Below are 13,451 nucleotides of genomic sequence, written 5' to 3'. Positions count from 1 at the left end.
TTTCAGGTTAAAGACTTTTGTTTCCACTATTTCTGTTATCGGCCTTTGCCGATTTAATTTCTGATCAACGTGCAACTTATCGGAAAGGAAAAAGGTGGTGGTTATTTTCTCTGACATCCTCTCCCTGCCTCCCTTCCAGGATTTAACATACTTACAGAGAGTTCTTTGCCACAGTTTCACTGTAACACCTCATTAACTGCGGGACTTTTTTTTAACAAGACTGCCACAGTCCATTAACAGCCTTGCCCAGCCCGTGCGTGAGAATGGAATGTCAAACACAGCGAAGGAGAAACAGAGGGGAAATGTTTCCACAGGGAAGGAGCCAGAAACTCCTTAAAAGAGCAGAGCTGGTGATGATAATGCAATCCAGCGAGATAACATAACTCAGGGCGGGAGAGCGCAAGGAAGAGGTATTGTCCGGCTAGTCTGAACAGCAGACAAAGGGGCCAGTGTGGGAAAGATCCGCTTCAGAAGCCGCTAAACCGAGATGCCGAAAAGAGGGAACTCAATCTTCAGGAAGGACGGGTTACAACGTCTGGAGAAAAATCCAAGCCAAGAGTGCCAGAGAGAAGCCTTGAAATAGTCGCAGGAACGAGAATTTATGTAAAACTCAGTCAAAACTCAAGCAGGACAAAGATGACAACTCCTTGATTATAATCCAAGCAAAGATCATCCATTCTGTTGCAAGTGTGTGATGCCTTAATTAGTAAAGGTTCATCAGCTTTAAAAAACAAAATCATTCACAGCATTAACTCGCATGTGGAGAAAGTGATTTTTAGTATAGTTTTAGTGTAGAGAGAGAGCATGGAAGCAGGCCCTTCGGCCCATTGTCGATCAGCAGTTCACACTAGTTAGAAACATAGAAAATAGGTGCAGGAGGAGGCCATTCGGCCCTACGAGCCAGCACCACCATTCAATATGATCATGGCTGATCATCCAAAATCAGTCCCCCGTTCCTGCTTTCTCCCCGTACCCCTTGATCGCTGGTCGGGGGGGGCGGACGCGGTGTGGCGAAGGCTCTGTATCCATGCTATATCTCTAACGTAATGTCTAAAATAAGGCTTTAAATATCTTTTCTAACGACTATTTTGAAACAGGGGCAAACATGGCACCAACTGCTCCCCGGAGAATCTTCACGTTCCATCCAACTTGAAACATCGCCCACACATGTTCTGCAGAGATGCTGCCTGACCCACTGAGTTACTCCAGCAATTTGTGCATTTTCCAGCATCTGCAGTTCCTTATTCCTACAATAACTCGACTGCTCAAGTCTGAAGGAGGGTCACAACCAGACACATCGCTTGTCTACGCCCGCCACAGATGCTGCCTGACCCGCTGAGTTACCCCACAAGTTCATAAGTGATAGGAGCAGAATTAGGCCATTCAGCCCATCAAGACTACTCCGCCATATAATCATGGCTGATCTATCTCTCCCTCCTAACACAATTCTCCTGCCTTCTCCCCATCACCCCTGGCACCCGAACGCATCAATCAGCACTTTGTGGGGGTTTTTTAACCCAATTACTACAGTGTGACACTAGAATACTGTGAAGATGTCTCTGTTTAAGACCAAAGATGTCTTTGTTTTAGGTCTTTTCTACTAGAAGAAACATTTTTACAATTATAACTCGAGGCCCCACTGAAAGAGGAAGCAGTATTTTTTCCAGCCCTGAAGCCAACATGTCTCCTTAACCCAACATGTCTCCTTAACCCAACATGTCTCCTTAACCCAACATGTCTCCTTAACCAACTCCACCAGAACTCAGACAATGCAAACATTGATTCACTAACTCTGGACGTGGCTGTGTGTAAATTGGCTGCCTCGTACACCCACGCATTGCTGGTGCAGTTCATCGACACTAAACCCCCACCGGGATATCCCGAGGAAAAGCAACATCCGGATTTCAGTTTAGTTTACAGATACAACGCGGAGTATTACTATGCTTACTATTCAAAAGTTAAAGACCACTACATTTCCTTTGGAATTAACTCCTTGGGATTTTATACATTTATCCAAGCTGTTACCTCAGTTTATAGTCATAGAGTCATTTTGCATGGAAACAGGCCCTTCGGCCCAACATGCCACAGCTACACAAGTCCCACCTGCCTGCGTTTGGCCCAGATCCCTCCAAACCTTTCCTACTTGGATAGAGTAGATGTGGAGAGGATGTTTCCACTAGTCGGAGAGTCTGGGACCAGAGGTCAATGCCTCAGAATTAAAAGGACGTTCTTTTAGGAAGGAGATGAGGAGGATTTTTTTTTGTCAGAGGGTGGTGAATCTGTGGAATTCTTTGCCACAGAAGGCTGTGGAGGCCAAATCAGTGAATATTTTTAAGGCAGAGATAGATTCTTGATTAGTACGGGTGTCAGAGGTTATGGGGAGAAGGCAGGAGAATGGGGTTTGGAGGGAGAGATAGATCAGCCATGATTGAATGGCGGAGTAGACATGATGGGCCGAATGGCCTAATTCTGCTCCTATCACTTATGACATGATCTATCCATGTCCCTGTCCAAATGCTTTTTAAACCTTGTCTCATTACAAACTAGACACCACCATCAGGATACCATTCACTCAGAACTGTGTTAAGAAAGTTAGCCAAGAACAATGAACGTAGAACAAATGCAGCACAGGCCCCCACCCAAGTCGCACCAACTTCTCGTTCTCACCCAGCAAACAGCTCACAATGGCCTGTTTCCTTTATCATCGTAACTATTTCGCAAAGCTTCCATTCATTTGTTCTAGATTTTTTTTAGATTTGGAGATACAGCGCAGAAACAGGCCCTTCGGCCCACCGGGTCCGCGCCGCCCAGCGATCCCCGCACATTAACAGTATCCTAACACACACTAGGGACAATTTATTTTTACATTTGCCCAGCCAATTAACCTACATACCTGTACGTCTTTGCAGTGTGGGAGGAAACCGAAGATCTCGGAGAAAACCCACGCAGGTCACGGGGAGAACGTACAAACTCCGTACAGACGGCGCCCGTAGTCAGGATCGAACCTGAGTCTCCGGCGCTGCATTCGCTGTAAGGCAGCAACTCTACCGCTGCGCCACCGTGCCGCCATCCCTCTACATCATAGTCTATATCTCTCGTTTCAGAGGCCCAGTGCTGACAAATGCTCATCATAGGTTAATCTACTTGTTCCTGGGATCATTCTTGTAAACCTCCTCTGGGCCCTCTCCAGAGCCAGCACATCCTTCCTCGGATATGGGGCCCAAATTTGCTTGCAGTACTCCAAATACGGCCTGACCAGCGCCTTATAGAGCCTCGGCATTAAATCCCTGTTGTTCTATGCAAGCCCTCTTGAAATAAATGCTAGCATTGAGTTTGAATTAATGCCATCAACCCCATAACTTCCCCTTACATTCGACCTCCCAAAGTGTGACACCTTCAATATTCCCCAGAATTTCTCCCCCCGCCCCCCCCCCCCAAAAAAACATTAGCTTCCAGAAGCAACATCAAGGAAAGAAACCTACCTCAGGTTTTGCAGTACAGTATACTTAAACCCCACTTCCTTTTCGCGTAAAACACAATCTGAAGTTCTTTGTTATTGTAACTTAATCTCTCGTGGGCATCTAGCCAGTGACAAAGCCCAAACCGTGCAGGATGCACGACAATTTCGGAAACTCAGAAAGCAGGTGGGACCTGTGTAAATGTTCTCACACAAAGATCCCATCTTCCCCTGGACTTTTCTGCTTCCCTGACGAGCCCGCCCTTCCCCCATCCACATGAAACGCCACACACAAAAAAAACTCCGCAAGTCCTTGTACACGAAAATAATTTGAATACCAATGATGAGAGCACATCTTGTTCAGTGGATCGAGAACAGTAACTCAAAACACTCCCCTCCTCCTCAAAGCTATTTGAACATTAGGATGACACTGAACTCACAATGCGACCTTCCGAGAACTTTGGTCTATATATTTTTTTTCGTTTGGTTTTAGTTTAGAGATACAGCGCGGAAACAGTCCCTTCGGCCCACCGAGTCCGTGCCGACCGGCGATCCCCGCACACTAACACTATCCCTACACGCACTAGGGACAATTTTACATTTATACAAAGCCAATTAACCCACAAACCTGCACGTCTTTGGAGCGTGGGAGGAAATCGGAGCACCCGGAGAAAACCCACACAGGTCAACGTGCAAACTCCACACAGACAAGCACCTGTAGTCGGGATCGTACCCGGGTCTCTGGCACTGTGAAGCATCAACTCTACCGCTGCGCCACCGTGCCGCACAAAGTGTATGTCAGAAGTGGGATTCAAACCCACACTTCCAATTGGAGACCAGAACACCTGCTTCACCTCAGAGCTTAGAGCCTGGTGCCTTAGACAACTCTGCCATCCTGACATCTACTTCCACAAACTTTAACTATTTTGAAATGCAAGTGCTATACCCACTTTATTCATGTCAAGTTTTTTTTAAGACTGGGAATTCTCAGAGGAGGCAGAATTCCTTTCACAGACATCGTGTGCAAAACACGCACTTCCTCTTACACTTTGGGGCTGACAGCACAGCATCTCACAAATCACAGGTAGACACAAAATGCTGGGATAATTCAGCGCGGGACAGGCAGCATCTCTGGAGAGAAGGAATGGGTGACGTTTCGGGTCGAGACCCATTCCTTCTCTCCAGAGTTGCTGCCTGAACCGCTGAGTTACTCCAGCATTTTGAGTCTTCCTTCGATTTAAACCAGTTCTTTCCCGCACGTCTCACAAATCACAATGGACAATGTTCAGTAAACTTTTTTCGTGTCTCAATTCTGGTATAAGGATAGAGGAATCATGCATTTTTTGATTGTTTTCTCTGGGACGTTGGAGGTTCAGGGAAAGAGACATGATAGAAATATATAAAGTTATGAGAGGTATAGATCAAGTGGACAGTCAGAACCAGACAGTAGTCCTGAACTGTTGTGTCGGAAGGAACTGCAGGTGCTGGCTTAAACCGAAGATAGACACAAAGTACTGGAGTAACTCAGCATCTCTAGAGTGAAGGAATGGGTGACGTTTCGGGTCGAGACCCTTCTCCTGAACTACTGTTGGACCCCTTGATCAGTCTTTACTGGCTTTACCTTGCACTAAACATGATTCCCTTATCATGTATCTGCACAATGTGAGTGGCTCGATTGTAATCATGTATTGTCTTTCCGCTGAATGGTTAGCACGCATCAAAAGCTGGGGTATCACAAAATGCTGGAGTAACTCAGTGGGACAGGCAGCATCTCTGGAGAGAAGGAATGGGTGACGTTTCGGGTCCAGACCCTTCTTCAGACTGATGTCGGGGGGGGGGGGGGGGGGGGGGGGCGGGACTTTGTCCCTCGGTACATATGACAATAAACTAAACTGAACCTTTTCCCTCTGCCGGAGTGGAAATGTCAAAGACTAGGGGCCCACAGCTTTGAGGTGAGAAGGGCAATGGTTAAAGGGGATGTCAGGGGCAGGTTATTTTTCCACACATACACCTACTTACTTTTGAGGACCACCTCTAAACATCTGCAGAAGATGACACAATAAGAGGCACAAAGTGAAGATGTACAGTTCACCACCAAGGTGGAGAGGGCCTGGAACGCACTGCCAGGGGTGGTGGTAGAAACAGATATGACTGGAGGCATTTAAGAGGCTTTTAGATAGTTGTATGGATATGTGGGAGATGGAGGAAAATGGATCAGATGCGGACAGAGAAGAGTAGTTTAACTTGACATCAAGTTTGCCACAGGCATTGTTGGCTGAAGGGCCTGTTCCTGGGCTGTACTGTTCAATGTTCCATCGATTACCTTTAATCAGACCAATACAAGAGAGCCAAGAAGCAATGTAACGCTGGTCATATGGAATTACCAAATTATGTTGTAAAATTGTGCAAACAAATTTTTCCAAGAAACAATTCCATGATTAAATCCAGTGAATTATTTTTAGTTGGTGGGCAGGGAGGTGTAAGAATACTGAATTACGTCACCGTTTGTTGTTCAGGTAGTCAAGTGTTTAGTTTAGAGCTACAGCACGGAAACAGGCCCTTCGGCCCACCGTGTCCGCGCCGACCAGCGATTATCCGTACACTAGTTCTATCCTACACATCACGGACAATTTACGGACGATAATCAACCAACAAATCCATACAACTTTGGAGCGTGGGAGGAAACCGGAGCACCCGGAGAAAACCCACGCGGTCACGGGGACAACGTGCAAACTCCACACAGACAGCGCCCTTAGTCAGGATCGAACCCGGGTCTCTGGCGCTGTAAGGCAGCAACTCTACCACTGTGCCACCATCCTGCCCAAATGTGAAATGGTCACACATCACCCCACTTTTTTAATCCAAATACAAAATTCAGATGGTTGAATCAGATACGTTAGCAGCATTCAAAAGACTTCTGGATAGACATGTGGATATGCTGGGTATGGGGGGCATATGGGATCCGTGCAGGTAGATACGAGTTGGTCTTGGCCTCATGTAGAAACAAGGAACTGCAAATGCTGATTAATACATAAAAAACAGGAACATGAAACATGATTTTAGATGATCAGCCATGATCATATTGAATGGCGGTGCTGGCTCAAAGGGCCGAATGTCCTATGCCTACCAATAGCTTTCTATGTTTCTAAAAGGACAGAGTGCTGGAGTAACTCAATAAAGCAGGCAGCATCTATGTGGAAGCATCAATCCATGTTCACCAGAGATGCTGCCTGACCTGCTGAGTTACTCCAGCATTTTGTCTCTTTTTTTTGTTGTAAACCAGCATCTGCAGTTCCTTGCATCCCCAGCTCGCCAGCAATCTGTCCTAATTGTGGTGTCGGAGTCTGTCTTGGCATCTTGGTCCGCACGGACCGACGCAGTGGGCCGAAGGGCCTGTTCTTGTGTCGTGGCCGTTCCATGTTCTACATGCCAACATGCGCTGCACAGTTGGAAAAGGAATGCACGAATGTTCATTTTGCCCCTCTTATCGTGACTTCTTCCACCGATGGTTTGAGGTGTTCCTCAAAAGTAAGTAATTGTATGGAATGAGCTGTCGGTGGAGGTAGACACAAAATGCTGGGGTAACTCAGCGGGTCAAGCAGCATCTCTAGAGACTTCGGTCTGAAGAAGGGTCTCGACCCGAAACGTCACCCATTCCTTCTCTCCCGAGATGCTGCCTGACCCGCTGAGTTACTCCAGCATTTTGTGTCTACCTTCGATTTTAACCAGCAGAACAAGGGGCCACAGTTTAAGAATAAGGGGTAGGCCATTTAGAACTGAGATGAGGAAAAACGTTTTCAGTCGGAGAGTTGTGAATCTGTGGAATTTTCTGCCTCAGAAGGCAGTGGAGGCCAATTCTCTGAATGCATTCAAGAGAGAGCTAGATAGCGGAGTCAGGGGGGTATGGGGAGAAGGCAGGAACAGGGAATGATCAGCCATGATCACATTGAATGGCGGTGCTGGCTCGAAGGGCCGAATGGCCTCCTCCTGCACCTATTGTCTATTGTCTACCTGCAGTTTTGTTTTCCTAGTTGAGGCTGGGACTATCCCAACATTTTGGACAGGTACATGGATAGGACAGGTGTGGAGGGATCTGGACCAAACGCAGGCAGGTGGGACTAGTGTAGCTGGCAACACAGTAATCACAATAATCGCAATTTATTAGCCAAGGCATGTTTTTGCAGCACACGAGGAACTTGGGGTTTGCCACACAGCCACACCATAAACACAACAGGACATGCTGGTTGGGTCAGTGTGGTATATCCACAAAATGCTGGAGTAAGTAACTCAGCAGGTCGGGCAGCATCTCAGGAGAGAAGGGATGGGAGACCCTTCTCCAGACCAGTGTGGGCAGAGTTGGGCTGAAGGGCCGTTTTCCACACTGGGTGACTCTATGTGGGGGGACAAATTCTTCAGGCAGAAATTGCAATGATATAATGTGGGCGGCAGTGAAAAACCGTGGCAGGGAGGGCGGCTTGGGGGGAGACACTGGAGTGGGAGAGAGTGGAGGGAGGGATGGAGGGGAGGGGGGGAGGGATGGAGGGATGGAGGGGAGGGGAGGGAGGGATGGAGGGGAGGGAGGGATGGATGGAGGGGAGGGATGGAGGGGAGGGATGGAGGGATGGAGGGATGGAGGGGAGGGGAGGGAGGGATGGAGGGGAGGGAGGGATGGATGGAGGGGAGGGAGGGAGGGATGGAGGGGAGGGAGGGAGGGATGGAGGGGAGGGAGGGGAGGGAGGGAGGGGAGGGAGGGATGGAGGGGAGGGAGGGAGGGATGGAGGGATGGAGGGGAGGGATGGAGGGGAGGGGAGGGAGGGATGGAGGGGAGGGAGGGAGGGATGGAGGGGAGGGGAGGGATGGAGGGGAGGGGAGGGAGGGTGGGCAGAGGGGAGATAGTTTGGTCCCAGCACAGTGGGGAAGTCCCACACTCACTCACTTACCTCCCCTGGACTTTGTCAGCGTTGCCGAGCGGCGGCTGCTGCTGCTGCTGCTGCCGGGGACTCGCCGGTCATTCCTGCCACGTCGCGGCACATCCTGGCAAAGCTGCTACTCTGATGTTATTCCTGGCTACAGTGTAACCTCCCCAACTCTCTCTCGCTCTCTTTCCCTTTCCCCTCCTTCTTTCTCTCCCTTTCTCCTCCCTCTTTCCCTCCCTCTCTCTCCTTCTCTTTCCCTCCCTCCCTCTCTTTCTCTTTCTTTCCCTCCCTCTTTCCCTCCCTCTCTCTCCCTCTCTTTCTCTTTCTTTCCCTCCCTTCTCCCTCCCTCTCCCTCCCTCTCTTTCTCTTTCTTTCCCTCCCTTCTCCCTCCCTCTCTCTCCCTCCCTCCCTCTCTCTTTCCCTCCCTCCCTCTCTCTTTCCCTCTCTCCTCCCTCTCTCTTTCTCCCCCAGAGCGACTTCACCCAAAAACACAAAGCCAACCCTTCCAGTTAAAACTTCTCAACTTTTCAACAATCTCCAGTAATGCTGAATGAAGTTATATCTCTCTCTCTCTCTCTCTCTCTCTCTCTCTTCACCCTCCCTCCCTCCCTCCCATCTAGTCTCTCCCTCCAGGAGTCAAGCTGCTGGTAATTATTAGTCTGCTCTCGCTCATTCTGTGAGAATGATAGGAATGCAGGAAACAAGTCCTCCCTCTCTCCCTCTCTCCCTCCCTCCCCCCTGTCTTTGGACACAGAGAGCTCGCACTAACTTCACAGAGGCTGAGAGGCACAAAGGAAAAGTTGTATTTGAACTCCAGGGGCGAGTGGGTGGGGAGTGAGGAGAGGAGAAGAGGAGAAGAGGGGAGAGGAGAAGAGGGGAGAGGAGAAGAGGGGAGAGGAGAGAAGTGGAGGGGGGGAAGGAAGGAAGGGAAAAAAGAATTCTGGCCACTAACTACAGGAGTGGGTTTTGCAAAAGGAAGTCCCGTCCACAACTAAACTCAATTTGTTACCAAAGCAAAACGCTCCCTGCCTGATTCGCCAAGTGCAAGTCAATCCTTGCGAGAGGCAACAAAGATGTCTCTGTCCACAGAATGTCACATTATCCCTGGGACAGGGCGAGGGCGCCACTTGTGGTATCCATTTACTGAAAGGTGAACCTAACCCAGCCCCCCCCCTGCTAATTCCAAGAGTGTTTTATTGTCCGAACCCCCCCCACCACCAAAACTGAACCATGAAATCCTTACTTGCTTTTGCAATCAGACTGTGAACTTGCATTAACCCTTTCACTCCATAACACAAAACCACACTCCTTTCAGTTCAAAATTCCAACTTTTCAATCTTCAATTACATCAAATTAAATTACTTCAAATTAAATCTGAAGAAGGGTCTCGACTTGAAGGGTCTCGACCATTCCCTCTCTCCAGAGATGCTGCCCGACCCGCTGAGTTACTCCAGCATTTTGTGATACCTTCGATTTGTACCAGCATCTGCAGTTATTTTCCTACTCAAATTAAATCGTCTTTTTTTTCTCATCCCCCCCCCCCCCCCCCTCCTCCCCTCCTATCTTATCCCTCTCAGGCAGAGCTACAGAGAGGTAAATGGCAGTTTACCAGAATTCACAATTAAAAAAAGATGCAGGTTTATCGTTAATTGAAATATAGGTACATAGTTCATTCAAGGTGGCATCGCAGGGTGGTCAGAAAGGCTTTTGGCACAATGACCATCTATACACACACATATATATGTATACACTCACGCGCGCGCACATACACACACACACCCATATATAAATATATATATATATATAGGAAGGAACTGCAGATGCTGTTTTAAACCAAAGATAGACACAAAAAGTTGGAGTAACTCAGCTGGACAGGCAGCATCTCTGGAGAGAAGGAATAGGTAATGTTTCAGGTCAAGACCCTTCTTCAGACAAATATATATATGTATATATATGTGTGTGTGTGTGCATATAAATATGTGTGTATATGTGTATGTACATATATATGTGTGTGTATTTATTCACAAAATGCTGGAGTAACTCAGCAGGTCAGGCAGCAACTCAGGAGAGAAGGAATGGGTGACGTTTCGGGTCAAGACCCTTCTTCAGACTATACTTCTTCAGAATATATAAATATATATTGAACATATTTTTCATTTATTATATTGTTTACAGAGTGCTATGTTTACATACCTGTTGTGCTGCTGCAAGTAAGGATTTCATTGTTCTGTTTGGGACATATGATAATAAAACATTCTTGACTCCTGCAATCATGTGTCGTCTTTCCGCTGACAGGTTAGCACGCAACAAAAGCTTTTCACTGTACCTCGGTACACGTGACAATAAACGGAACTAAACTCTCAAATCATCTGCAGAAGGAAGCTTGATGTAATGTGTAGCCTTCCAGTTTTATAGCTCCTACTCTGATGCACGTGACTTTCAATTCTACAGAGACAGGTGATTACTGATGAAGCTTTCTCTGTATTTCCACAACACACTACTGTACATGCCTTTGAAAGGTCAAAAAGCCCAGGATTTCACATAATTATCTCCCAGTAATAACAGTTTATATTATACACAGACGTTGACTATCCCAACGTTTAAGAAACAGTTAGGCAGGTACATGGATGGGACAAGTTTGGGGGTATATGGAGCAAATGCTGGCAGGTGGGACTAGTGTAGATGGGACATGTTGGCCGGTGTGGGCAAGTTGGGCCTAAGGGCCCGTTTCTACACTGTATCACTCTATGACAACTAGTCCAGAATGAAGTGATTCTTTGATTAGTTCGGTTTAGTTTATTGTCACATGTACCGAGCGAGGTACAGTGAAAAGCCTTTGTTGCTTGTTATCCAGTCAGCGGAATGACAGTACATGATTACAATCGAGCCATATACAGTGTATAGATACATGATAAGGGAATGACGTTTAGTGCAAGGTAAAGCCAGCAAAGTCCGATCAAAGGTAGTCCGAGTAGTATAAGAAAATAACTGCAGATGCTGGTACAAATCGAAGGTATTTATTCACAAAATGCTGGAGTAACTCAGCAGGTTAGGCAGCATCTCAGGTAGTCCGAGGGTCACCAATGAGGTGGATAGTAGTTCAGCACTGCTCTCTGGTTGTGGTAGGATGGTTCAGTTGCCTGATAACAGCTGGGAAGAAACTGTCCCTGAATCTGAAGGTGTGCGTTTTCACACTTCTAATACCTTTTGCCTGATGGGAGAGGGGAGAAGAGAGAGTGACCGGGGGTGCGACTCGTCCTTGATTATGCTGCTGGCCTTGCCGAGGCTGATTAGCCACAGTGGCATCCGATATAATTGCTTGTTCACAATCAGCTGCATTTACACTTGTGAGTTACCTCTAAGTGTTAGGTCTCAACCTCTGTCGGTGATAAAATTTGTTTGTGCTTCGGTTTATTCTTGTCACGTATACACACACACACAGTGAAAAATGTGGTAAATGCAATCCACGGATAGACACAGGATACATACAGATGGGCGGCACGGTGGCGCAGCGGTAGAGTTGCTGCCTCACAGCGCCAGAGGCCCGGGTTCCATCCTGACCACGGGTGCTGCCTGTACGGAATTTGTACGTTCTCCCTGTATCCGCGTGGGTTTTCTCCGGGTGGTCCGGTTTCCTCCCACACTCCAAAGACGTGCAGGTTTGTAGGTTAATTGGCTTCTGCCAATTGTCCCTAGTGTGTAAGATAGTGTACGGCTGATTGCTGGTCGGCGTGGACTCAGTGGGCCAAATGGCCTGCTTCCACGCTGTATGTCTGAAGTCTAAAGAAAGTTAGCTTGGTATTACAAATAGAGAAAATGCCATCATCGATTATCAAGGTGCAAAACCACTTTGAAAATAATAATTGGCTTTCACAGAAAGTTTAGGTTTATAGTTTATTGTTATGTCGCCTGTACTGAGGTGTATCTTACACACTAGGAACAATTGACAGAAGCCAATCTTTGTTTTGCATGCTCCAAGTACGTGGGGTGCGGGGTGGTGATGTCACCTTTTGTCCCTTATTTGGGAGTGAGGAAGTTGGCAACACTAGTGCCATAGACAAAGTCAAATATCCCCAATGGGGAAGAGAGGTAATGGGACAAAATCTCACTGCCCCCACCCCACCTCCCTCCCAGAATCAGTTGGGATATATACATCTCCATGCAGAAAAAGTGGAAACAATTATTTTAGATTTCTGATGGACATCAATCCAGACCACAAGCTTTCAGTAGATTAAGTAGATCAACTGAATTCTTAATACACTGGATTTGTCAAGAGTCCATAGGCCGCATCCATAGGCCGCGCAACTGGTCGGCATTATCTTTAAAAATAACAAATCCCCCCCCCCAAAACCTCTGACACAAAATAAAGCCAAGTTTCCATCACGCATTTGTAACGCCTCTGGTGCCTTTTTCCTCCTCCCCTTCATTTCTCTCTCTCTCTCTCTCTCTCTCTCTCTCTCTTGCTTTCCTTCCCCCCACCGGACTTCCTTTACTAAGATGGCGGGTTGGTGAGTAGAGACCTTGCTGTGGGTGGGTGGGTGGTGAGTAGAGACCTTGCTGTGGGTGGGGGGTGGGTGGGTGGGGAGTAGAGACCTTGCTGTGGGTGGGGGGTGGGGAGTAGAGACCTTGCTGTGGGTGGGTGGGTGGTGAGTAGAGACCTTGCTGTGGGTGGGGAGTAGAGACCTTGCTGTGGGTGGGTGGGTTGGTGAGTAGAGACCTTGCTGTGGGTGGGTGGGTTGGTGAGTAGAGACCTTGCTGTGGGTGGGGGGTGGGTGGGTGGGGAGTAGAGACCTTGCTGTGGGTGGGGGGTGGGTGGGTTGGTGAGTAGAGACCTTGCTGTGGGTGGTGGGTTGGTGAGTAGAGACCTTTGCTGTGGGTGGGTGGTGAGTAGAGACCTTGCTGTGGGTGGGGGGTGGGTTGGTGAGTAGAGACCTTGCTGTGGGTGGGGGGTGGGTGGGTGGGGAGTAGAGACCTTGCTGTGGGTTGGTGAGTAGAGACCTTGCTGTGGGTGGGTGGGTTGGTGAGTAGAGACCTTGCTGTGGGTGGGTGGGGAAAGTGGGACATTCACGTTTAAGTGC

At 48.0% G+C, this 13,451-nt stretch overlaps 1 protein-coding gene across 2 annotated transcripts in view; it reads right to left on the bottom strand.

Moving 5' to 3' along the window:
- amot (angiomotin) overlaps positions 1-8,594 on the bottom strand; it is a 76,551-nt gene extending 67,957 nt beyond the window's left edge. Inside the window, exon 1 of one of the 2 annotated variants that reach the window (XM_078412590.1) lies at positions 8,398-8,594. The gene's annotated coding sequence lies outside the window, so the exon portion shown is untranslated. Of the gene's footprint in view, positions 1-3,482; positions 3,637-8,397 lie in introns of those variants that run through there. The other variant, XM_078412591.1, reaches the window with a different exon arrangement.
- Positions 8,595-13,451: the final 4,857 nt, after the last annotated feature.

Source organism: Rhinoraja longicauda, chromosome 15 (assembly GCF_053455715.1).
Source record: "Rhinoraja longicauda isolate Sanriku21f chromosome 15, sRhiLon1.1, whole genome shotgun sequence".
NCBI classification, from domain to species: domain Eukaryota; kingdom Metazoa; phylum Chordata; class Chondrichthyes; order Rajiformes; family Arhynchobatidae; genus Rhinoraja; species Rhinoraja longicauda.
This window is presented reverse-complemented; position numbering and strand designations above follow the sequence as displayed.